At 45.1% G+C, this 24,262-nt stretch overlaps 1 protein-coding gene across 1 annotated transcript in view; it reads left to right on the forward strand.

Annotated features, from left to right (window-relative positions):
- TERT (telomerase reverse transcriptase) overlaps nt 1-24,262 on the forward strand; it is a 121,251-nt gene that overhangs the window by 34,786 nt on the left and 62,203 nt on the right.

Raw genomic sequence — 24,262 nt, forward strand, 5'->3', positions numbered from 1 at the left:
AGTAATGGTCTCAAGTTGCAGTGGGGGAGGTTTAGGTTGGATATTAGGAAGAACTTTTTCACTAGGAGGGTAGTGAAGCACTGTTTTCCATATAGGGGTGTGGTGGAATCTCCTTCCTTAGAGGTTTTTAAGGTCAGGTCAGGCTTGACAAAGCCCTGGCTGGGATGATTTAGTTGGAGATTGGTCCTGCTGAGGGCCTTTCCAACCCTGATATTCTATGATCATCTAGTCTGACCTCCTGCACAATGCAGGCCACAGAATCTCATTCACCCACTCCTGTATCAAACCTATATCTGAGCCACTGAAGTTCTCAAATCATGGTTTAAAGACTTCAAGATGCAGAGAATCTTCCATCAAGTGACCTGTGCCTCACACTGCAGAGAAAGGCGAAACCCCCCCAGGGCTTCTGCCAATCTACCTTGGAGGAAAATTCCTCCCTGACCCCAAATATGGCGATCAGCTAAACCCTGAGCATGTGGGCAAGACTCACCAGCCAGACACCCAGAAAAGATTTCTCTGTAATAACTCAGATCCCACCCCATCTAACATCTCATCACAAGCCATTGTGCATATTTACCACTAGTCATCAAAGATGAATTAATTGCCAAAATTTGGCTATCCCATTATACTATCCCCTCCATAAATGTAACAAGCTTAGTCTTGAAGCCAGATATGTCTTTTGCCCCCACTACTCCCCTTGGAAGGCTGTTCCAGAACTTCTCTCCTCTGAGTTTTGTGTGGTCCTTGTTCTTTAGCTGAAGGAGTAGGACTTGTGCATTTAGATCTTATGTTTCTTTGTTCAGTCCCCATAGAAGCAGCTACTAGGGGTATCATGACAAGTCAGGGCCGAGGTGAGGAATTGAACTGATGTAGTGGGGGAGTGTAAACATTTACTGTCATACATTTATGGCTATGCCTACAAGGTGTGATTAGATGTTTGGCTAGGTGTGTGTATTCCCTCTGTGTGCTGCCCCAGCCTTGCACAGACAGCTGGCAGGGCAAACCTTGAGCAAACTGCCCAATGACCACAAACTCTGTTAAGGGACAAAGGCACCCAGCCAGGTTTATTGTCGATGAAGGACAATACTAATATCCCACAGACTCTGCTGGACCACTAATACATATATGCCTGTAACAATGGACCAGCTCAGCGAACAGCGGGAATTTCTGTTCCTCTCTAGGCTAGACAAAGATACTCTCTCTGAGATACATCTTTATACCCTGATACAAACAAGTGAGTACTACCCCTCTGACATAGTTAGTTACTGCCCTCTAATGTGGCTAGTTATCACCGATCACCTTGTACATGTTGGTTTGATCAAAACATCTCTATTACATACTGTCATCCTGACCTTATCTTTTAGGAGGGGTAAGTGTGTTTCTGTTACCCTTGGGGAATGTTTCTATACCATCCTTGATATCGGTATGTTCTGGTACCACATGGTATTGGGATGTGTTTGTGTGAGCACTCTGTGACTTCTTAGGAATGTGTATTTCTGCGATATGAGTCCTTTTCTTGCCAAATTCTGTGAACAGCTCCTGCCTCATACCAGGCCTCTGATACAAGAGCTTATGTCTCAGGCTCTCTTCCTACTACACAAGATAGAGTCAAGGTTGTTTGGGTGCTTTTCTTATCTTAACACACTGAAAAGAAACTTAAATTTAACATTAGCTCTGACTTTACTGGGTTTATAATGCGAGGGTCAGCAATAATTCCGTCATCCTTGTAATTAATGACTTTTACTCTAAAACTACTGATACATACTCTCAGCTTTAATTCATTTTAACATAGTCTTTTGTCTGGGAATTTCCTGTATTATTACTATTATCATGGAAACTTTTATACATGAATACAAAACAAAAAATAGAAAGAAAATTCTACCATATGATATTTCTAATGATTTGAAAATACATCATATTAGCCTTAAATCAATTTCTTTCTTAAAAAATAGCTTTTTAAAAGCTGATTCACTGGTATGCCAAAGTAGTCAGTGTGCACCAGTTATGCTAGGTTTACAGCTACTTTGAATCACCAGTGTAGGTAAAGCATCTGAAGCATATTGGTGAATCTGACCTTTAACTTGCATTGACTTATTGAGACTGTTGCTATTTGAAGAGGGGAGCAGGGGAGCCTGATTGCTGAGTCCTGATGTCTCTGAAATGCAGTGAAACTGAGGGTGCAATGCCATTGGAACACTGATACCCAAACTACCTTGCCGCTATGGATTGTTCATATAAAATACAGTTACGCTAGGTAATCTACTAATGAGAACTCTTGACACATGTCTAATCTCCCTCGTATTACTGAGTCGATATGAAAAAAATAGTTGCTTGCAAATTGTGATATCACAATTAAACCTGAGTGAAGAATGGATTTTAATTTTTTTTTATTCACTGGCAATTCTAAAGAAGTATCTAAAATTTCAGTTCAAGTGCAATATTTCATTTAGATTTTGAGCATTTTTTGTTTTGAAATCTCCTTCAGTTTGTTTGTTTTTTTAAAAATCCAAAAGTCATTTTGAACTAAAAGTCAATGTGTTTCATTTAGAAAATGTCAAAACAAAACAGACTTTTTCAGCATTTGTGTTTTTTACATAAACAATTCAACAAAACATTCATGAAATGTTTGTGTCACAAAATCTGCATTTTGTTGGTGAAAAAGGGTTTGTCAAAAAATTTCTCTCAGCTCTAATCACAATGGCCTCACTTAGGGGTTATTCGAGCTGTTGATCTGGAACTGTCTGCATCTTATTTAATCATAACATTGAGATATAACAGCTGATAATAACTTAGCCATCAAGTCTTGACTAAGCTTCAGATATAGTCTATGTGGAAATTTTGAAGTGTCTCTTATTTAAAAAATTTGGAACAAAGACTAAAATTTAGCATTTGTGTCAAAGGGGACCCAATTTTACATTAATTTTAATTTATAAACTAAAGGATTTGCCTGTCATTTCTCAGATATTCCATTCATATTCAGAATAAATGCTGGAAGTTTCATAGATTGCAAGCCAGAAGGGACCATTGTGATCATCTAATGTGACCTTCTGTGTAACACAGGCCTTAGAGTGTCCCCAAAATAATTCCTAGAACAGCTTTTAGAAAAAACATCCAATCTTAATTTAAAAATGACAACCCTCAGTATGTGTAATGACTGTAACTGTTAAACACTTATGTCTTATTTCCAGTTTAAGTTTTGTCTAGCTTTAAATTTCAGCCAGTGGATTGTGTTACACCTCTCTCTCCTAGATTGAAGAACCTATTATTAAATATTTGTTCCCCATCTTATTGATTGTAATCAATTCACCCCTTAACCTTTTTAAGCTAAATAGATTGAGCTCTTTGAGTCTATCACAATCAGGCATCTTGTCTAATCCTTTTATTATTCTAGAGACTATTATCTGAATTCGCTCCAATTTTTCAACATCTTTCCTGAATTGTGGATGCCAGAACCGGACACAATATTACAGAAGCAATCACACTAATTCCAAATACAGAGGTAAAATAACCTCTTTACTTCTATTTGAGATTCCCCTGTTTATGTGCATCCAAGGATCACATTAGCCTTTTTGGCTACAGAGTAATACTGGGAACTCATGGTCAGCTGATTATCCACCATGACCCCTCAATCTTTTTCAGAGTCTCTGTTTCCCTGGGTAGAGTTCCCCATTATGTAAGTATAGCCTACATTCTTCGTTCCTAGATGTATACATTTACAGGTATATTAAAATACATACTGTTTGCGTCCAGTTTACCAACCAATTGAGATTGCTCTGTATTTCTGGTTCTCTTCATTATTTACCAATCCTCCAATTTTTGTCATCTGCAAACTTGATCATTGATGATTTAATTTTTTCTTTTAGGTCATTAATACAAATGTTTAAATAGCATAGGGTCAAAAACAGATCCGTGCATGACCCCACTAGGCGCACACCCACTCAATGATGCTTCCCCATTTACAGTTAAATTGAGACCTATCATTTAGCCAGCTTTTAATCTATTCAATGTGATACTAATTTTATATAATTCCAGTATTTTTATTCAAAATGTCATGCAGTACCAAGTCAAATACCTTACAGAAGACTGAGTATATTACATCAACACAATTACCTTTGTCAATCAAACTTGTTATCTCATTAAAAAAAATTAAAAATACCAAATTAGTTTGACAGGGTCTGTTTTCCATATACCCCTGTTCATTGGCATTATGTTACCTTCCTTGAATTCTCTATTAATCAAATCTCATATCAGCTGCTCCAAGTTTAATACTGCATACTATTTTTTATGCAAAGCAAAGAGGTTTAATCCTTGCCTTATATGCAAAATAGAACTCAGCTTTAGCTACAAGGTTGCAACCAGTGCTTCCAAAATGTAGCCTTATAAGACTACCAGATTTTCTGTTCTTTTTTGCAATACTTCTTTATGTAGAATCTTATCTTGGAGGGTTATCTGGATACCACTTCCAGAGGCAAATCTCATTGAAGCTGCTTTTAGTGAGATGAAGTTAATAGAATTCCTTTAAAGAGTAAAAGGACCTAGACAAATTAAAGGATCAGGCCAAAAGAAATCTGATGACATTCAACAAGGACAAGTTCAGAATCCTATGCACTGCTACAGACTAGGGACTGAGTGGCTAGGCAGCAGTTCTGCAGAGAAGGACCTAGAGGTTACAGTGGACGAGAAACTGGTCAACAGTGTGCCCTTGTTGCCAAGAAGGCTAATGGCATTTTGGGCTGTATAAGCAGGGGCATTGCCAGCACATCAAGGGAGATGATTATTCCCCTCTGTTTGACATTGTGAGGCCTATCTGAGTATGGTGTAGTTTGGGACCCACTAACAAGAGATGTGAAAATGGAAGGTCAGCGGAGGCAAAAAATGATAGGGCGGAACGCAATACTCAAGAAGCTGAGGGAACTGGGGTGGTTTAGTCTGCAGAAGAGAAGAATGAGGGGGAATTTGATAGCTGCTTTCAACTACCTGAAAGAGGTTCCAAAGAGGATGGATCTAGACTGTTCTCAGTGGTAGCAGATGACAGAACAAGGAGTAATGGTCTCAAGTTGCAGTGGGGGAGGTTTAGGTTGGATATTAGAAAAAAATTTTCACTAGGAGGGTGGTGAAGCACTGGAATGGGTTACCTAGGGAGGTGGTGGAATCTCCTTCCTTAGAGGTTTTTAAGGTCAGACTTGACAAAGCCCTGGTTGGGATGATTTAGTTGGGGATTGGTCCTGCTTTGAGCAGGGGTTTGGACTAGATGACTTCCTGAGGTCTCTTCCAACCCTGGTATTCTGTGATTCTATGATTATAAAGAAATTATCAGCTCTCAATAAGGCAATATCCTCACACATTCTGGGAATTACTGGGAAGCTTAAGGCTACAGCACCACAACTTGGAATTTTCAGGCTTGGTAAACTCTTCAGTTCTTTACCTAATTTTGTTCCAGTGGGGACCCAGAACTTCATTCAGGCTTTTTCCACTAGATAATGATATCTTGCCAATCCAGGAGTCTATTTACTAAGGATTAAACCCTTTTTCTCTTTCGGTGACAGTTACCTAACCAACAAATGGGCTCTGAAAAAGAAGAGGGATGGCTCATGGAGTTTCAGAATGCTCCTTTTATAAACTCCTTTAAAATCTGTAATCTGTTCCCGCAGAAACTTCTGTTTAGAGAGTATATATTATAGTCACCACCACAAACAGAGGCTCTTATTTCCAAATTCCTTGTGCTCACCAAGGGGGAGGGATAGCTCAGTGGTTTGAGTATTGGCCTGTTAAACCCAGGGTTGTGAGGTCAGTCCTTGAGGGGGCCGTTTTGGGATTGGTCCTGCTTTGAGCAGGAGGTTGGACTAGATGATCTCCTGAGGTCCCTTCCAACCCTAATAATCTATGACTATATCAGAGGTTTCCAGCTGTTTCTGGATCTCTACTTTAAATTTGTCAGTAATCACACTCTTTAGTTTTGCTTGAAGTGTCAGCTGTCCTGCTCCAGGAGTGTAGTACTCTGACTTTGGGCTTGTCTGCGTGACCCTGTATTTCTTACTCTGCTGGGTTGTGAATTGCAGTACACACCAAAGTAGTGCGCTGTAACTGCCCCATGTGGAGGCTGTGGCGTGAACTAAAAAGTGCTTAGTTCATGATAATGTGGTCCTTTTAGGACTATGTTAACACAAACCAGGCACCTTTCAGTTGGCGGCGGCAGCAGCAGCAGCATCCATATGGGGCAGTTACAGCGCACCACTTTTGCGCATGCTGCGTTTCACACCCCTGTAGTCCAGACTCTGATGTAGTGTAGACATAGCCTTTCTCTGCTTCATTTATCAACATGCTTATACAGCCATACATCCTATGCTTCTGTCCAGCACTATTCCAAGTAATGGCCCTAGGTCTTTCTTCTGCACTAGGAGCAAAACTGAAGCAGGCATGCAAGTATACAATGTAATTGGATGACCTTTTAGCAAGTTTCATCATTCAACGTCTTAATGCTTCATATACAGCAGACTGTCAGATTTTTGAACAACAAGGTTTCAACATCAGCCACCAGAAGGTCCTTCCTAGTACATTTCAAAGAGGTCCTTCATCTTCAAATATCTTCATTTCCACCCCAAAGTTGAAAATTTTAGGCCAGAGTAAATTAAATTTCATATTTAAATAAATTGGGGATTGCTGCTCTGATTGTAGTGGCCTGGTGGGGACTCTGAGGAGGGATAGCACTCATGGTGAGCAGTGTCACATAATTCCAAGGTTTTTGCAACATGCACTAAATGTAATGTGCCATATTAGCCATGGCTGCTTAGTTAGATTTCTTTTGTTTTGTTCTAACCTGTTAATTTTAAGTATCAAAACCAGTTGGATTCTGGGTCATGTAGCAGACAGGGCCGTTTGATCAGGCCTGCTTATGTAGAGGGCAATGCAAGTTTACTGGGTTACTGGAAAGAGAAGAATGGAAATTCAAGCAGAAAATATTTGAGCAAGTACAGATGGTATCTGCCCCAGGGAATGGGGTGAAGGGTCTGTTTGTATCCCATTCCAAAAGACCTTAGTCTCTGTTCTTCTTTGAGTAATGGTCCCTATTGTATTTCACTGAGTTATGCATTTGCACCATGTGTCTGGAGCCAGAGAATTTGAAAGCACTGTCTGTTGGTCCGTGCATGTGCCCTGACTTACCTCATGTCTGCATCTGAGGGATAAAGGGTGAGCAGATGGATCACCGCTCCGCTTCCTTCTCTCCGCTGCACCTCACAGGACATTTTTGCTCTCCTGAATCCAGAATTACCTCCTGCATTGGGTGCCTCAGTCTCCAGGGAGATAATATCAAACTCCTTCCAGTGGTTGATTCCTTCGGAGGTATCACTGGTCCCATATGTGGAATACATTTCCCCTCCAATGGCACTAATGGTACTGCTACTGGAACTGGAATCAGCCTTCTCTTCATTCGGAGATTCTGAACCATGCAATGAACCTTTCTTCCCCTATCCTCTGTGTCCTCCACTGCCCAAAAGACCTGCAGCAGTTTGTGACCAACCTCTACCTCATCTAACTTAGCCACTGGTATCCATGCAATGGGGGCTCCTGTGGCCACGTATTGACCCTCTCCTACTGGTTGTGCTGGGGGTCTTGGGACCAGTATTCCCTTGCAGTTTTGATCAAATCTGTGAGGGAGTTACCCCTTGCTTTTCCTCTAGTGGGATTCTCAGATCTACTCCCAGATCCAGTGGAGGAGGAGGAGGAACATTACACTATGGATCAGAAAGTTCAGCTGGAACCAGAAAGATTGCCATCTTCATCGTTGGATGAAGAGGTGACTCCTTCGTCTCCTCTCCCCTCCAAAAAGATTTCAGGTAGTTCCAGAACCTTCTCCCCAGAGTTGCTGGAGAGCTGCAGATTCCTCTTGAGGAGTTCCAGGACTCCGAGCACAACTCTTAAACATTCTCCACTCATCCAGACCCAACAGAATAGCTCTCCACGTTAATGAAGCCATACTGGGGGGAGTGAGGACGGTTTGGCACACACTTTCCCCCTGCACTCCTACCCCCAAAAGAGCGGAGAAGTGTAATGTGCCAGCCAAAGGAGGGGAATGTTTGCTTTCTCACCCTGTTCCCAACTCACGGGTAGTCCATGCCGCTTCTAAAAGCTAGATAGCAACATCCCCTGTCTACTCCTGCTGACAAAGAGGGCAAATGTCTGGATCTGCTAGTGAGAAAGATCATCTCATCATCCAGCCTCCAGTTCAGGATAGCCAATTATCAGGTGCTAATTGCTAAATACAATTTCCTGAATTAGACCAAATTTCATAGAATCATAAAATATCATGGTTGGAAGAGATCTCAGGAGGTCATCTAATCCAACCCTATGCTTAAAGCAGGACCAATCCCCAGACAGATTTTTGCCCCAGATCCCTAAATGTTCCCCTCGAGAATTGACCTCACAACCCTGGGTTTAGTAGGCCAATGATCAAACCACTGAGCTATCTCTCCTTCTGGACTTTACTGACAGCTTTCTGCAGCAGGACAGAAGTCTGATAGATGTAGGCAAACTGATAGCCAGAACTGCACTCCAATCTGCAGTCGATGCTGCTGATAGCTCTTCTAGATTTATGGCTACTGCCATTGTCATGCACAGGGAATCATGGCTCCATGTGTCAGGATTCCCTAAGAGGGGCCAGAGTGCCATCAAATACCTCATCTTTGGTGAATTGCAGCTCTTCAACCAGAAGAAGGACGAGTCCCTCCATACTCTGAAGGACTCCAAGACTACCCTCTGCTCACTGAGGATATACACTGCTGCCCTAAGAGGAAGTTTCACCACCCGTTGTTCAGCTCTAGACATATGACTTAGCAGTTTTTCCATCAGAGGTCCTATGAACTACCATGGAAGAGACTGATGGTTCAACAATCCCTCTTCACTGCACCATCTGCAACAGGATCTGCATCTCAATTTCAGTCACCCACTTGACATTATTTTCGATGGGAGCTCAAGAGCCACAAAACATTTAAGCCCAAAAATTCCTGACCTTCATACACCATTTGAGGGTCATCTAGCACTCTTTTTCAACACTTGGAGTCCGATAACAACAGACAAGTGGGTGCTGAATGTCATCCACTCTGGTCACACAATAGTGTTTGCATCCCTGCCTCCTCCAAAATCCCCCTCACCATTCCCCCACCCCTTCAGGACCATTCTCACAAGAGTATTTTCAAACAATAGGTGAACTCCCTTATTGCAGCAAGGAGCAACAGAACACGTCTCTTCTCAATACCAACTAAGTGGGTTTTACTCAATGTACTTCCTGGTACCCAAAAAGGGCAGTTGAAGACCAATCATTGACCTCTGTCATCTTAACTGCTTCATTCGCAGACCCACATTTTGAATGGTCATGTTGGCAGCTATAATCCTACCTTTAGAAAAGGGCATGTGGTTCACGGCTCTTGATGTGAATGATTCCTACTTTCACATCCACATTCATCCTACCAGAGAGACTTTCTTAGATTCATGGTGGGCTCTAATCATTTTCAGTACAGAAAACTCCCCTTTAGAATAGTGACTGCCCCCAGAATCTTTTCCAAGATATTCTCTGTAGCAGCAGCCCATGTCAGATGTGATCATCTCATTGTCTTCCCCTACCTCAACGATTAGCTCCTTGTCACCAAGTCCTGCTAGGAAGCCTTTGTGTCAACTTTCATGATGCTATGTCTCCTTTCTTCACTAGGTGCCACCATAAACACTGATAAATCTGTTTTCACCCCTACAATCTCTGTACTTCATCAGGGCAACCTTGAATTCTATTGCTGCAAGAGTGTACCTGTCCCAGGATAGATTCCAGTTACTGAATAATATCATAGCTGACATCATAATCAGTATGCTTACCATGCTTGGTCACATTCACTACCCTTCCCCCTCAGCTCCTGGCACCTTTGTCACAATGTCCAACCCTGCTGGCACCAAACCTGGCCCTGCCAGCACCACCTCTCAGCCTGTGCTACTGCCTGAGCAACCAGTGGTCTTGCCTAGATCCTGTTGGCTCTGGCACCAGTTTTGCTACTGCTACCAACACTGCTACTTGCAGCTCCAGATAACCAGAGGCCTACAAACCTGGATACCATGGAGATGTTTACATGAATGATTAAGATGATATCCCTGCAGATTACATTCAGACTAGTGGAACATCACCGGATGAGAACATTACATCCCCACCAGGTGAATTCCACTAGCTTCAAGAACAGCTGAACAGGATGGGGAATAGACTCAGCTGTACACTGCTGAGGCGCCAACTGAAAACTTGGTCCTTTATTTCACATCTTTTGGCCAAAAACTGAAGGTTAAAATTTCCTACCTGCTTACTGTGTCTATTTGAATCAGCTGGAAATGTCTGGCTTTACACCCTCATCGTCACCATCAGCAGCCTTCAGTAGATACAATAGGCTGTATCTGGTTGCTATTCAGGACTTTTCCTTCTTTCCTTACCACTCCAATGCTAAGTTCCTGATGGTTGCAGCAGCTGTTGAGAAATCTCACTCCTCTTCTGTGACTGAGAGAGGATGCAGACTGAACAGTGTCAGCATTAAGGCATGTTTCTCTAGGTCTGCATATTATCAAGGAAAGCTAGGACATTACCAATATGGCCTGTGGGAAGCTACATTGCCCATCTTGGATTTGGTCCCTGAGGGAAAAGAAATAGCTGGTGAAAGATCTAGCCTCAGAAGGAAAGATTGCAGCCTCTGAGCCTTCACGGACTTCAGCCAGCTTATGACACTTCTGCCTGCTGGGATCTCCTCTAAAGAGACACTTCTGGTTGAGAACATGAGGCCTTACTCCTGAGGTGCATGGCCTAATAAAGGATTTGCCTTTTGATGAAAAAGACATTTTCAGTGAGAGAATTTACAAGACTCTGAGGAGCACCATAAGGTCCTTTTGGCTCAGCTCAGCCTTCTCAAGGACCCACCATTGTACACTTCCTTCAGATAATACAGACTAGCTTTGTCAACCAGATGTGCGTTTGCACCTTAAAGAAAGCCATGGCTAGCATCTCACCTAGTTTATTCTCTGAAATAGCAAGGAAGCAGAAGACCCACTGCATTGACTCCACCCACATTGCTGCATTTGCCTCTAACTTGCAGGTTTGACATTATGATTGAGAGCCACATATCAGCATACTACACACTATACCCTTCCTCTACAGCCTCTTTATTGTGTGTGTGTTTAGGGGTCATCTGCAAAGCCTTGTATGAGATCACATTGTATCACTGAGTATGTCAGAGTTACTCCATTGAATTTATCACCTGAACATCTCCTAACCTCGCCTTTCCCAGTCCTTTTCCAGGATCCTTTTCATGAGACCTCTTCTTGAAGAGTTGTCAGCTGCCTCCAATCCAAGGGAGCAAGAGAGGAGGTTCCTCGGAAGTTTCTGAGGAAGAGCTTCTACTCAATACTTTGTGATCCACAAGAAATGAAACTGCCTCTACTCAATCCTATACATGAGAAGACGGAACAAGTATGTAAAGATCCTGTAAGTTCAGAATGCTCTTTGTAGATATAACCATCCCCTCCCTGTCCAAGAAGATGGGTCTTCAGCTCTCGATTTCAAAGTTTCTTACTTCCAGATAGGCATTATCTGCAAAAAATACCTGTGTTTCTACATTGAGAACAAACACTTGCAATGCACATTTATCCTCTGTGGCCTATCAACTGTGCTTAGAATGTTCACAGTGTCTGGCAGTAACATCAGCACATCTGAGAAAACAAGGGGTGCACTGTGTTTGCCTGCTTGGATGACAGGTTCCTCAAGGCCAGTTCATGTCAGGAGCTCCTTCACTCAATAGCTCTAATTTGTCACTGGTTTCATGTGCTAGGATTGGAAACCAGCTGGAAAAATCACACCTGGTCCTGTATCAAAAGAAAATATTGACCATAGGAAGAGTTTTCCTCCCAGAAGAGTGATTTCTTCAGATACTATAAACTGTACAGCTCTTTTAGCATCAGCTATGCCAAAAAACAAGTTTCACCCTCAGATTTGTCAGGTGCATGATCATGATCTCTACGTTTGATACTCCATGCAAGGCTTTACCAGAGAGCTTTACAACATTAGCTGGCACAAGTGCACATCCCAAACAAGGACAGAGCAGAGGCATATGACTATCCCATCAGAGGTGTTGCAAAAACTCTCTTGGTGGAAGCCTACAGAGAATGAATTAGCAGGAATATTATTCAGCCATCCAACTCCAATTGCGCTGGTCACAAAAGACTCATGCATGTTCGACTGGAAAGCTCACTTTCAGGATATGCTATCTTAGGATCTGTGGAATTCACAAAAACTCAGACAACATGACAGATCCTTGCACTTTGCGACATACACTGAACACACATCCTTTTTGTGATGCCGGTAGAGCAGGTGTCAGCTCATGCGAGGGCCCCAGGCCTCAATGAACGCTGACGAATGCGTAGCTGGAAACCAGTTTGGCATACATATGGGTTAGTATAGTTAAAATAGATAGATATTAGTGTTTATAGGAATATGTTCAATGTTTAGACTTTATGGAATACTTGTAGGATGCTGCATTTATTAATCCTACTTATAATATGCGTAGTCTCTGGTATAAAGTTATATTAAGTGTTTGCATTGTAAACCTCTGTAATTGTGTAACTCACCAAACAGGAAAAGAAGCACTGAAGTAAAGTATTTGTCCTGCAGATAAGATGCCTCACTGAAGGTAAATGAGGCATTGTGTTCCATCAAATGACAAAGACATTGATTGCATTAATAAGCAGCTCCATATTATCTTCTTAAATCTTAGACTGTAACTCATTTGTGTGTGTGTGTTTCCTGTTTTAACCTTGTAAATAACTCTCATTTCTTAGTTAATAAATCTTTAAGTAGTTTATTACAGGATTGGCTACAGGTGTTGTCTTTGATTTGAGAGCTGTGTACGACTGACTTGTGGTGACTGGTCCTTTGACACTGGGAGTAATCTGGATATTGTTGTGATTTTTGGTGTAAAGTGACCATCTGTCACATAGGCCAGCTTGCCTGGGTGTCAAGCTAGACTGTAATACCCAAGGGGACTGTCTGTGACTCCACGGTAAGACTGTTATAGTGCTTTAGGAGCTCACACTTGGTACTGAGTTGGTGAAATCTAATTACAGAATATACAGCCAATTTGGAGTTTCTGCCCTGCTTTTTGACAGTCTGCCCTGAGGTTGGCATTCTCAGTTGTGAGCCACTCCACACAGCGTGACACTTCCTGCCCTCTCAGGGCAAATGGTTTAGATCCCTGATGAACAAAACTTTTTCAGGGCTCGCTCTGCCTATACCATCCATGTTCCAGTAGAGGGAACTGACAGAACAAAGAATAAACATCTTCATGATGAATTGTTGGAACCTACCTCTTGATCAGTGGAAACAAGTGTGATAGCCTATCCTTAGATGGCCAGACCTGAGATGTGTTTGTTATGAGAAATGAAAAATTACAGAATGCTAAGCAACAAAACTAATTTTACTTTTTCATTGATTTTGTTTTTTCCAAACTATAATATTAGTTTGTTCCAAGTTTAAATATTTTTCACCCTTAAATGAATTCAAAACTGTTTTTAACCAATTACACTATACACTTGCCTGTTCTAAACCAAACTTGGTGCTGCAGTCTCTAAACCTACATTACAGGTAAACCTACAATCCACTAGTTACTGAATTACCTGATTTGGATTTATGCCTGCAAGTTTAGAGGACAGGTTGAAACTAGCTGAAAAGTTCCTTTCCAGCATAATTTGAAATTAAAAGGTAAATAGAAAGTCATATTCTCCTTTTATGTGGTCTTGTGCAACTCCTTCCATTGATCTTTGTTTATCAAAATTGTATCACTATCAAATAGAACATGGTACTCATAATTGACTGCCATGCGCAAGGATAACATAAAGCGATTTTTTGTGGTGGAGGGAAGTATTTTTTCCCCCTTCAGACTTATAAATGTATAGGTGGTCATCCTCTGCTCTGGTTACCTGTCGCATAAATTAAACCACAGAATTATGGTAGAGTGATAACAAAGCCATAGTTCAGGTTGTATACCAGAGAATAACGGGAAAAGATTGGAAATATGCTAAATATTTTATGCCAGAAAAACCGTACAAAATAGAGTGTTCAGGGACTTAATTTTCTGTGCAATTGGAATTTTTAGGGATGTGATGTATTTAAAATATTTTGGAATTAAACATGGTTGTTTTTTGATGTTGGATCCCTAATGTATCACTTTTATATACATGGAAATTCTACAGTAAACCTCTGATGTAGATTACTATATATCTATAATTTACAAAAATACTAAATTTATGTTTTTCTCTGTTGTGATTTTTAAGAATAATGTTCTTTGAAAGTGTGGCATTAAAGGTATGATGATTTTATTTTGCTTAGGAAGCAACCCATGTCAACATAGTGCTACATAAGAACATAACATAAGAACGGCCGTACTGGGTCAGACCAAAGGTCCATCTAGCCCAGTATCTGTCTACCGACAGTGGCCAATGCCAGGTGCCCCAGAGGGAGTGAACCTAACAGGCAATGATCAAGTGATCTCTCTCCTGCCATCCATCTCCATCCTCTGATGCACAGAGCTAGGACACATTCTTTACTCTTCCTGACTATAGCCATTTATGGATAGCCACCATGAATTTATCCAGTTCCCTTTAAAACATTGCTTATAGTCCTCGCTCTCACAACTCTCAGGTAGGAGTTGCACAAGTTGACTGTGCACTGTGTGAAGAAAACTTCCCTTATTTGTTTAAACCTGCTACCCATTAATTTCATTTGATGCCCAGTCTTGTATTATGGGAATAAGTAAATACTTTTTCCTTATTCACTTCTCCATGTCACTACATGATTATATATATCTCTATCATATCCCTCCTATCCTCTCTTTCCAAGCTGAAGAGCCTAGCTCTTTAATCTTTCCTCATGGGATCCTCTCCAAACCCTAATCATTTAGTTGCCTTCTCTGAACCTTTTCTAGTGCTAGAATATCTTTTTGAGGTGAGAGACAACATCTGTACAACAGTATTGATGTGGGCGCACATGGATTATATAGGGCAATAATATATTCTCAGTCTTATTCTATCCCTTTTTAAATGATCCTAACATCCTGTGCCTTTTCGACTGCCTCTGTGCACTGCGTGGACATCTTCGGAGAACTATCCCGAATGACACCAGAATCTTTTTCCTGACTCATTGGTAGCTAAATTAGCCCCATCATATTGTATGTAGAGTTGGGTTATTTTTCCAATGTGCATTATTTACATTATCCACATTAAATTTTCATTTGACTTTTGTTGCCCAATCACTTGTTTTGTGAGATCTTTTGAATTCTTCACAATCTGCTTTGGTCTAACTACTGGTAGTTTAGTATCATCTGCAACTTTCCCACTTCACTGTTACCCTTTCTCCAGATATTTGTGAATAAATTGAATAGAATGGTCCTAGGACTGACCCTTGGGGAACACCACTAGTTACCCTCTCCATTCTGAGAATTACCATTAATTCCTACCCTTATTCCCATCTTTTAACCAGTTCAAGCCATGAAAGGATTCCCTTTTATGCCATGACAGTATATTTACGTAAGGAGCCTTGGAGGGACCTTGTCAAGCTTTGGAATCTAAGTACGCTATGTCACGGATCCTCTTGTCCACATTTGTTGACGCTTCAAAGAACTCCAATAGATTAGTAAGACCATTTCCTTACAGAAACCATGTTGACTATTGCTCAACAGTTTGTTTTTTCTATGTGTCGACAATTTATTCTTAACTATTGTTGACATTTGCCGGTAACCGACGTTAAACTACTGGTCTGTAATTGCGGATCTACTCTAAACCCTTTTTAAATAGCTAACTTCCAGTCATTGGGTACCAAGCCAATTAAAGACGCTTACAAAACTAGTTAATAGTTCTGCAACTTCACATTGAGTTCTTCAGAACTCTGGTGAATGCATCTGGTCCCGGTGACTTTTATGTTGAGTTATCAATTAATTCAAACCTCCTCTAGTGACACTTCAATTGTGCAGTTCTCAGATTTGTCACTACAAAACGCCTCAGTTGGAAATCTCCCTAACTCCTCAGCCGTGAAGACTGAAAGCAAAAAATCCATTTAGTTTCTCCGCAATGACTTTATCGTCTTTAAGCGCTCCTTTTGTATCTCGATCATCAAGGGGCCCCACTGGTTGTTTAGCAGGCTTCCTGCTTCTGATGTACTTAAAAAACATTTTATTTTTCTTCGAGTGCTTGCTCATATCCATTCCAATTAGGTGTGCGCGCGCTGTGTGCATGTTCGTTGGAAGATTTTTACCCTAGCAATACCCGGCGGGTCGGCTGGGTGCCTCCTGGCGTGGCGCCGTTATGGCACCGAATATATACCCCAGCCAACCCGTCCGCTCCTCAGTTCTTTCTTACCGCCCATGTCGGTCGTTGGAACAGTGGAGTGCGTCTTAGCTGATCTCCACTTCCCTAGCTGTTCACTCGTTCTAGTACTTATTGTGTATATAGTTTAGTTTTATAGTTGTAGTTAATACTTTTAATACCTTTTCGTAAACATAGTTAGTGTATATAGTTCAGAGGACAGGGGATTAGCCCCTTCCCCTCTTCCGGTGCCCAGGCCCATGCCTGGTTCACCGGGTTTCAAACCGTGCTCGGCCTGCCAGTGGCCGATGCCAATGGGAGACCTTCACGACTCCTGCCTAAAGTGCCTGGGGGAATCCCATCTTGCAGATAAGTGCAAGTCGTTCAAGCCGCGGACAAAAAAGGAGTGGGACTTTCACCTTAAGCAGCTCCTAATGGAGGCAGCCCTCACTCCTCCGTCTTTGGCACTGAGTGCCTCACAGTCTGCGCCGGGGAGAAGTGCCTTGTCGGCACCGGAGAGCGCCGGCACCACGAAGACGCCCCGGCACTAGCCGTCATTGGCCCAGAAGCCAGCCCGGCACCGCTCCCTCTCCCCGCGTGCTAAAAAGCTAAAAGCTCCTGCGGCTCCAACATATGCACCGCAGTCTGAGCAGCAGCCGAAACCGAGCCGCCCGGCACCAGCAACTGCCGTGGCACCGGCAATCTCGGCACCGTTGATTCCGGCCAGGCAAGAGCTGTCGAGTCCGGTGCATGACAGCTCCCCGGCACACGTCTCGGTTGAGCTTATCATTCCCACCACGCCAGAGATCTTTTCAATGGCGAGGGAACTCATTGCCCTAACGGAGTCCACCCTGCCTCAACCCCCGGCGCCGCCAGTGCGGGTTCTTACATCAACAGGGAAGCCTGCCCTGGTCAGGCCACCTTCCATCAATGCCACAGGCAGCCTGCAGTCAAGATCGAGGTCTCACCAGCGCTCTCGATCTCGCCACCGGTCCCGATCTAGGCGCCGCTCGCAGTCCCGGTACCGATCTCCTTCTCGGTACTGGTCGTACTCGTGGCACCGCTCCAGGTCCCGCTCACCGGACCGATATTCGAGACGGTGGTCCAGCTCCCGGCACCGTTCACGCCCCAACTGCTCTCACCATAGAGCTTCACGGTCCCGGTCGACTTCCCGGCACCGCGCTGGTCGTAGGTCCCGGTCACCCTCTCGGCACCAGTACGACTCCCGGTACCGGTCACCTGTGCGGCACGACGTACGGTACCCTGCACACAGGGCTCCTCCTCACGTGCTCTCTGCTCTGCCATGGTCATCACAGCATCCATCCGAGTCTTCGCACGCTGATAGCGCCGCATATGGGGACTCAGAGCCGCATAGCCATGTCCTCCAGGAGGCCCAGGGCCCAGAACAAGCGCCTCAGTGGTCCTTCTGGACTCCTTGGGCATATCATCAGGCCCAAGGCGAACCTACAATACCATCTCGTTCTGCCCCGTCGGAACACCGCGTACCAGAGGCCACTGTTAGTCGCCCTCCTCCAGCGGGTACAGACGACTCAGCTCTGGCGCAGGACCCTCAGGTGTTCCCGGACCCTGATGTTCCTCAGGAACAGGAGTCACTGCATGAACCAGTCGTGTCGGGTCTGTCATCCTCCTCGTCACCAGACGAGACAGTGGCCAGTACCACCTCATTGGGCCCGCCCCCGATTGACCTCCGAGCCCACCAGGACCTTCTAAGGCGAGTCACCTTAAATATCAACCTCCAGGTGGAGGAAGTCCCGGAGGCAGAAGATCCAGTCTTAGACATACTGTCAGCAGATGCGCCAACTCGCATGGCTTTGCCATTCATCCGTTCCATCCAAGCCAAAGCGGACACCATTTGGCAGTCTCTGGCGTCTATTCCTCCCATGGCCAGAGGTGTGGAAAGGAAATACATGGTACCCTCTAAAGGGTACAAATACTTATACACTCATCCTCCTCCATGCTCTCTGGTCGTTCAATCTGTGAATGAACGAGAGCGCCACGGCCAGCAAGCCCCCGCCCCGAAATCACGGGAGGCTAGACGGATGGACCTCCTGGGATGAAAAGTCTACTCTGCCTGAGGCCTCCTACTGCGGGTGGCTAACCAACAGGCCCTGCTCAGCAGATATAACTATAATACCTGGCAGTCGGTGGGTAAGTTCACTGAACTGGTCCCACAGGACTCCCGCCAGGAATTCCACGCCTTTCTGGAGGAAGGGAAGAAAGTGGCACGGACTTCCCTGCAGGCCTCACTCGATGCTGCTGATTTGGCGGCCAGAACCGTGGCCTCAGGAATTGCAATGAGGCGGATATCGTGGCTGCAGGTGTCAGGCCGACCGCCTGAGCTGCAACACACTGTCCAGGACCTTCCACTTGATGGACAGGGCCTTTTCTCTCAGAAAACGGACACTAGACTCCAGAGTCTCAAGGATAATCGCGTTGTCATGCGTTCCCTTGGGATGCATACTCTGCAAACCCAGCGAAGGTCCTTCAGTACCCAGCCTCAGCGCTCCTACCCCACATCCAGGCCACGACAAGACTTTGGCAGAAGGCATGGTCGCGGGAACCGTAGACGGCAGTCGGGTTCCCAAGGGGGCCAGAATAATGGTCCTGGCAAACCATCAGCAGGGCCCAAACCGAACTTCTGAAGGTGCACCCGAGAGCAGAGCACCAGTCCTTCCCCAGGATCCACTTCAGTTTTCCAACCGCCTTTCCTCCTTCCTTTCTGCGTGGGCCCAATTAACCTCAGATCGTTGGATCCTACGCACGGTGGAATTTGGATACCACTTCCAATTTATTTCGCTCCCTCTCCGTCCCTCTTCAGGGACCCCTCTCACGAGCAATTCCTTTGGCAAGAGGTTCGTACGTTCCTTTCCATCGGAGCTATAGAGGAGGTACAGGAGGAATTCAGGGGCAAGGGATTTTACTCCCGATATTTCCTAATCCCCAAGGCAAAAGGAGGTCTCCGACCCATCCTGGACCGGCGCGGACTCAACATGTTTCTGAAGAAGTTGAAGTTCCGCACGGTGTCCCTGGGGACCATCATCCCATCCCTGGATCCCAGAGACTGGTACTCTGCTCTTGACATGAAGGATGCATACTTTCACATCTCCATTTACCCTCCACACAGATGGTACCTATGGTTTATGGTGCGCAATCAACATTTCAATTTGCAGTCCTTCCGTTTGGCCTCTCTACCTCCCCGCGCATGTTTACAAAGTGCGTGGTTGTAGTGGCCGCCTTCCTCCATCGTCGGCAAATACACATCTTTCCTTATCTAGATGACTGGCTTTTTCGCGGGACCTCCGAGGCCCAAGTCATGAGGCGTGTTGCCATCATCACGAACCTATTCGAGCGGTTGGGCCTGATGATCAATCTAGAGAAGTCTACTCTAGTGCCCACTCAAAGAATAGAATTCATTGGGGCCATTCTAGACTCCAAACTCGCAATAGCCTGCCTTCCACTACTCCGGTTTCGGGCACTAGTTTTGATTATAGAAAGCCTCCGAACCTTTCTGACTACCTCGGCTCGCACCTGCCTCAGCCTTCTCAGTCACATGGCCGCATGCACTTTTGTAACCAAGCACGCCAAACTTTGCCTGCGTCCCTTTCAAGCCTGGCTCACCTCAGTTTACCACCCAGGCAGGGACACCATAGACATGGTCGTCACCGTTCCTCAGAGCGTTTGAGGTTCCCTCAACTGGTGGCTAACACCTTCCCTGGTGTGTGCAGGGATGCCGTTCCAACCGAGACAGCCCTCAGTATCCCTAACAACGGATGCATCGTGTCTCGGCTGGGAGGCACATCTAGGCCATCATCGCACGCAAGGCGTCTGGTCATCTCATGAGCTAGCGTTGCACATAAACGTCCAGGAGCTGAGAGCAGTCCACCTCACGTGCCAGATGTTCCAACATCATCTGCAGGGCCGTTGTGTTGTAGTGCTTACAGACAACACAACAGCAATGCACTACATAAACAAGCAGGGAGGGACTTGATCCTCCCCACTTTGTCAGGAGGCGATCCAACTGTGGGAATTTTGCATAGCCCAGTCGATCGACTTGATAGCCTCTTTCCTCCCAGGGGTCCGGAACACCCTGGCAGACCATCTCAGCAGGTCCTTTCTCTCCCACGAGTGGTCACTTCGCCCAGACATTACACATTCCATCTTCCAGAAGTGGGGCTTTCCCCACATAGACCTCTTCGCCTCCCGCAACAACAGGAAGTGTCAGAGGTTCTGCTCCTGCCAAGGTCTCGCCCCGGGCTCAATATCGGACGCCTTCCTAATCTCTTGGACGAACCACCTGCTTTATGCCTTTCCCCCCTTCCCGATGGTGCACAGGGTTCTCGTAAAGCTTCACAGGGATGGGGTTCGCCTGATCCTGATCGCCCCTGCGTGGCCCCGACAACAGTGGTACACCACGTTGCTGGACCACTCGATAGCCAACCTGATCCCCCTGCCCCTTCATCAGGATCTGATAACACAGGACCACGGCAGGCTTCACCACCCAGACCTGCAATCCCTTCATCTCACGGCATGGCTCCTGCATGGTTAACCCAGTCGGAGTTACGTTGCTCTGCCCCGGTGCAAGAGGTACTCCTGGGTAGCAGAAAACCTTCCCCTCAGTCTCCTTACTTGGCCAAGTGGAAGCGCTTTTCCTGCTGGTGCCAAACGCTGAATGTCGCACCTATGGAGGTTCCCATCCCCTCTATTTTGGACTATCTCTGGTATCTTAAGCAGCAAGGCCTCGCTATCTCATCTTTGCGAGTGCACTTGGCGGCTATTTCTACTTTCTACCCCGGAGAAGGTACTCACTCCGTCTTCTCCCACCCTATGGTCTCGAGGTTCCTCAAAGGCTTGGAGGGTCTATACCCCCTAGTACGACGCCCCGTCCCTTCCTAGGACCTCAATTTAGTCCTCACGAGACTTACGTCCCCTACATTTGAGCCATTGGCAACCTGCTCACTCCTATATTTATCATGGAAAACAGCCTTCCTTGTAGCCATCACATCGGCTAGGAGAGTCTCTGAGCTTCGGGCTCTGATGGTGGACCCACCATACACGGTGTTCCACAAGGACAAGGTGCAGTTATGTCCACATCCGGTGTACCTCCCTAAAGTAGTCTCAGCCTTTCATCTCAACCAGGACATATTCCTCCCGGTTTTCTTCCCCAAACCGCATACATCTCGTAGGGACCAGCAGTTGCATTCGCTCGACGTCCGTAGGGCGTTCACCTTCTATATTGACCGAACGAAGCCCTTCCGCAAAATGCCTCAACTCTTTGTTGCAGTGGCGGACCAGATGAAAGGCCAACCCATCTCTTCTCAGAGGATTTCATCCTGGGTAATGACTTGCTATGATCTAGCTCAGGCCTCTCTGGGTCAGATTACTGCACATGCTACCAGGACCAGGCCTTGTCGGCCATCTTCTTAGCTCGAGTACCTATTCAGGAGATATGTCGAGCAGCTACATGGTCTTCAGTGCACACCTTTACTTCCCATTAAACCCTGGTGCAACAATCCAGAGACGATGCAGCCTTCGGCTCCGCAGTTTTGCATTCTGCAGTATCTCACTCCGACCCCACCACCTAGGTAAGTCTTGGGATTCACCTAATTGGAATGGATATGAGCAAGCACTCGAAGAAGAAAAGATGGTTACTCACCGTTGTAACTGTTGTTCTTCCAGATGTGTTGCTCATATCCATTCCAGAACCTGCCCCCCTTCCCCTCTGTCGGAGTAGCCAGCAAGAAGGAACTGAGGAGCGGACGGGTCGGCTGGGGTATATATTCGGTGCCCAGCCAACCCGCCAGGTGTCGCTAGGGTAAAAATCTTCTGACGAATGTGCATGTGGCACGCGCATACCTAATTGGAATGGATATGAGCAACACATCTAGAAGAACAACAGTTACAATGGTGAGTAACCCTCTTTTACCACCTTTGAAGTTTTTGGCTAGCCGTTCTTCAAACTCCTCTTTGGCTTTTCTTATTACGCTCTTACACTTAAGCTGGCAGTGTTTGTGCTCCTTTCTATTTGCCTCACTAGGATTTGACTGCCACTTTTTAAAGGAAGTCTTTTTATCTCTCATTGCTTCTTTTACATGGTTGTTAAGCCACGGCAGCTCTTTTTTAGTTCTTTTACTGTGATTCTTAGTTTGGAGTAGACATTGAAGTTGGGCCTCTATTATGGTGTCTTTAAAAAGGGCCCATGCAGCTTGCAGGGATTTCACTTTATTCACTGTACCTTTTAACGTTTAACTAACCCCCTCATTTTTGTATAGTTCCCTCTTTTGAAATTAAATGCCACAGTGTTGGGCTGTTGAGGTGTTCTTCCCCCCACAGGGATGTTGAATGCTATTGTATTATGGTCACTATTTCCAAGCGGTCCTGCTATAGTTACCTCTTGGACCAGCTCCTGTGCTCCACTCAGGATTAAATCTAGAGTTGCCTCTCCCCTTGTGGGTTCCCGTACCAGCTGCTCCATGAAGCAGTCATTTAAAGTATCGAGAAATTTTATCTCTGCATTTCGTCCTGAAGTGAAATGTTCCCAGTCAGTATGGGGATAATTGAAATCCCCCACTATTATTGGGTTCCTAATTTTGATAGCCTCTCTAATTTCCCTTAGCATTTCATCATCACTATCACACAATAGAGACAAACAGAGAGAAACTCTTTCTCCCCACCCCTTGACACCATAGTTCTCTTCCTCTTTCCAGCTTCCCAATCCGCAGTTGTACCAGATGTCCAATCCTTTCCCTCTCCTGCCCTCAGCTCTTTAGCCCCATGCATCCTTCTCCATTCTTCCCACCTCTATTCTCCCCAGCTTCCTTTTAGTCCGAATCCTCCACACTCCACTCCCATCTCTCCTGCTGCTCCCAGCCCTCCTTGTTCCCAGGGACTCCTCTTCTGCTTTCAAACTCCCCCGTCTCCTCCCTAACCTTGGGGAGCTATCTACGAAGGTACACCAATACTGTATAAAAAGAATTAGTAAATTAATACAAATAAAAACTTCATTTGTGACATTTAAGGTTGCATCAAGTTCTGCCCTGCCAACCCAAAACCTTAAAAGCATGAAAATCAGAAGTTAAAGAAAAAGTAACTGGCATTCTTTGTCATTTGTACTTTGCTAACAACACACCTCATCAGGCTTTTGCTTACATCTCTTATTTTTCCTGGAGGCATTCTGCGCCTAAAAATTCTGCACACAATATTTTAAAATAACACCACATAATCACGCCAGTTTCAGTTATTTTGGTAATTTATTTCAAAATACCTGTCAACAATTATGTCTGTAAAAATACTGACACGCGCACAAATTCCCCCAGGAGTAGAGAGTTAAAGAAACCCCTATGACAACCTAGTTCCTGTTTCTCTACCACGTTCCTCCCTCTAGAGCCCAGCTGTGGGACCCCCTGGCCCGGACACTTGCACCCCTCCTTCCCCCCACCCTCCGAGCCCAGCTGTGGGGCCCTCCCTTGGTCAGATACCTACATCCCCAGCCCAGCCACAGGACCCCCCTTGCCCAAATACCTTCACCTCCTCTCCCCCAGACCCCAGTTGTGGCCCTCCTAGCCCAGGCACCTCCCCCCACCCCCTCCACCCAAGCCCAGGAATCCAGAGGGAGAAACAGCCTGATGCTTGGTCCCAGGCTTACATGGTGTTTCCTGTGCACCACCCTCTCCTTCCCTCAGGGCATGCTGGGAACTCCAGCTGTCAGGAACTCACTAGTTTCCTCCCCTGTCAGTGTCTTCTATGTGCGAGCTGGGCTTTGCTGGGTTCAGTGGCCCCTAGTGGTGGCCAGCAGCACTGTAGCCAATTTCTGTGGGGGAAAGGAAATTCTGTGTGCACAATGTTAATTTTATACATTGTGCAGTGGTGCAGAACTTCT

Source organism: Chelonoidis abingdonii, chromosome 2 (assembly GCF_003597395.2).
Source record: "Chelonoidis abingdonii isolate Lonesome George chromosome 2, CheloAbing_2.0, whole genome shotgun sequence".
NCBI lineage: Eukaryota > Metazoa > Chordata > Testudines > Testudinidae > Chelonoidis > Chelonoidis abingdonii.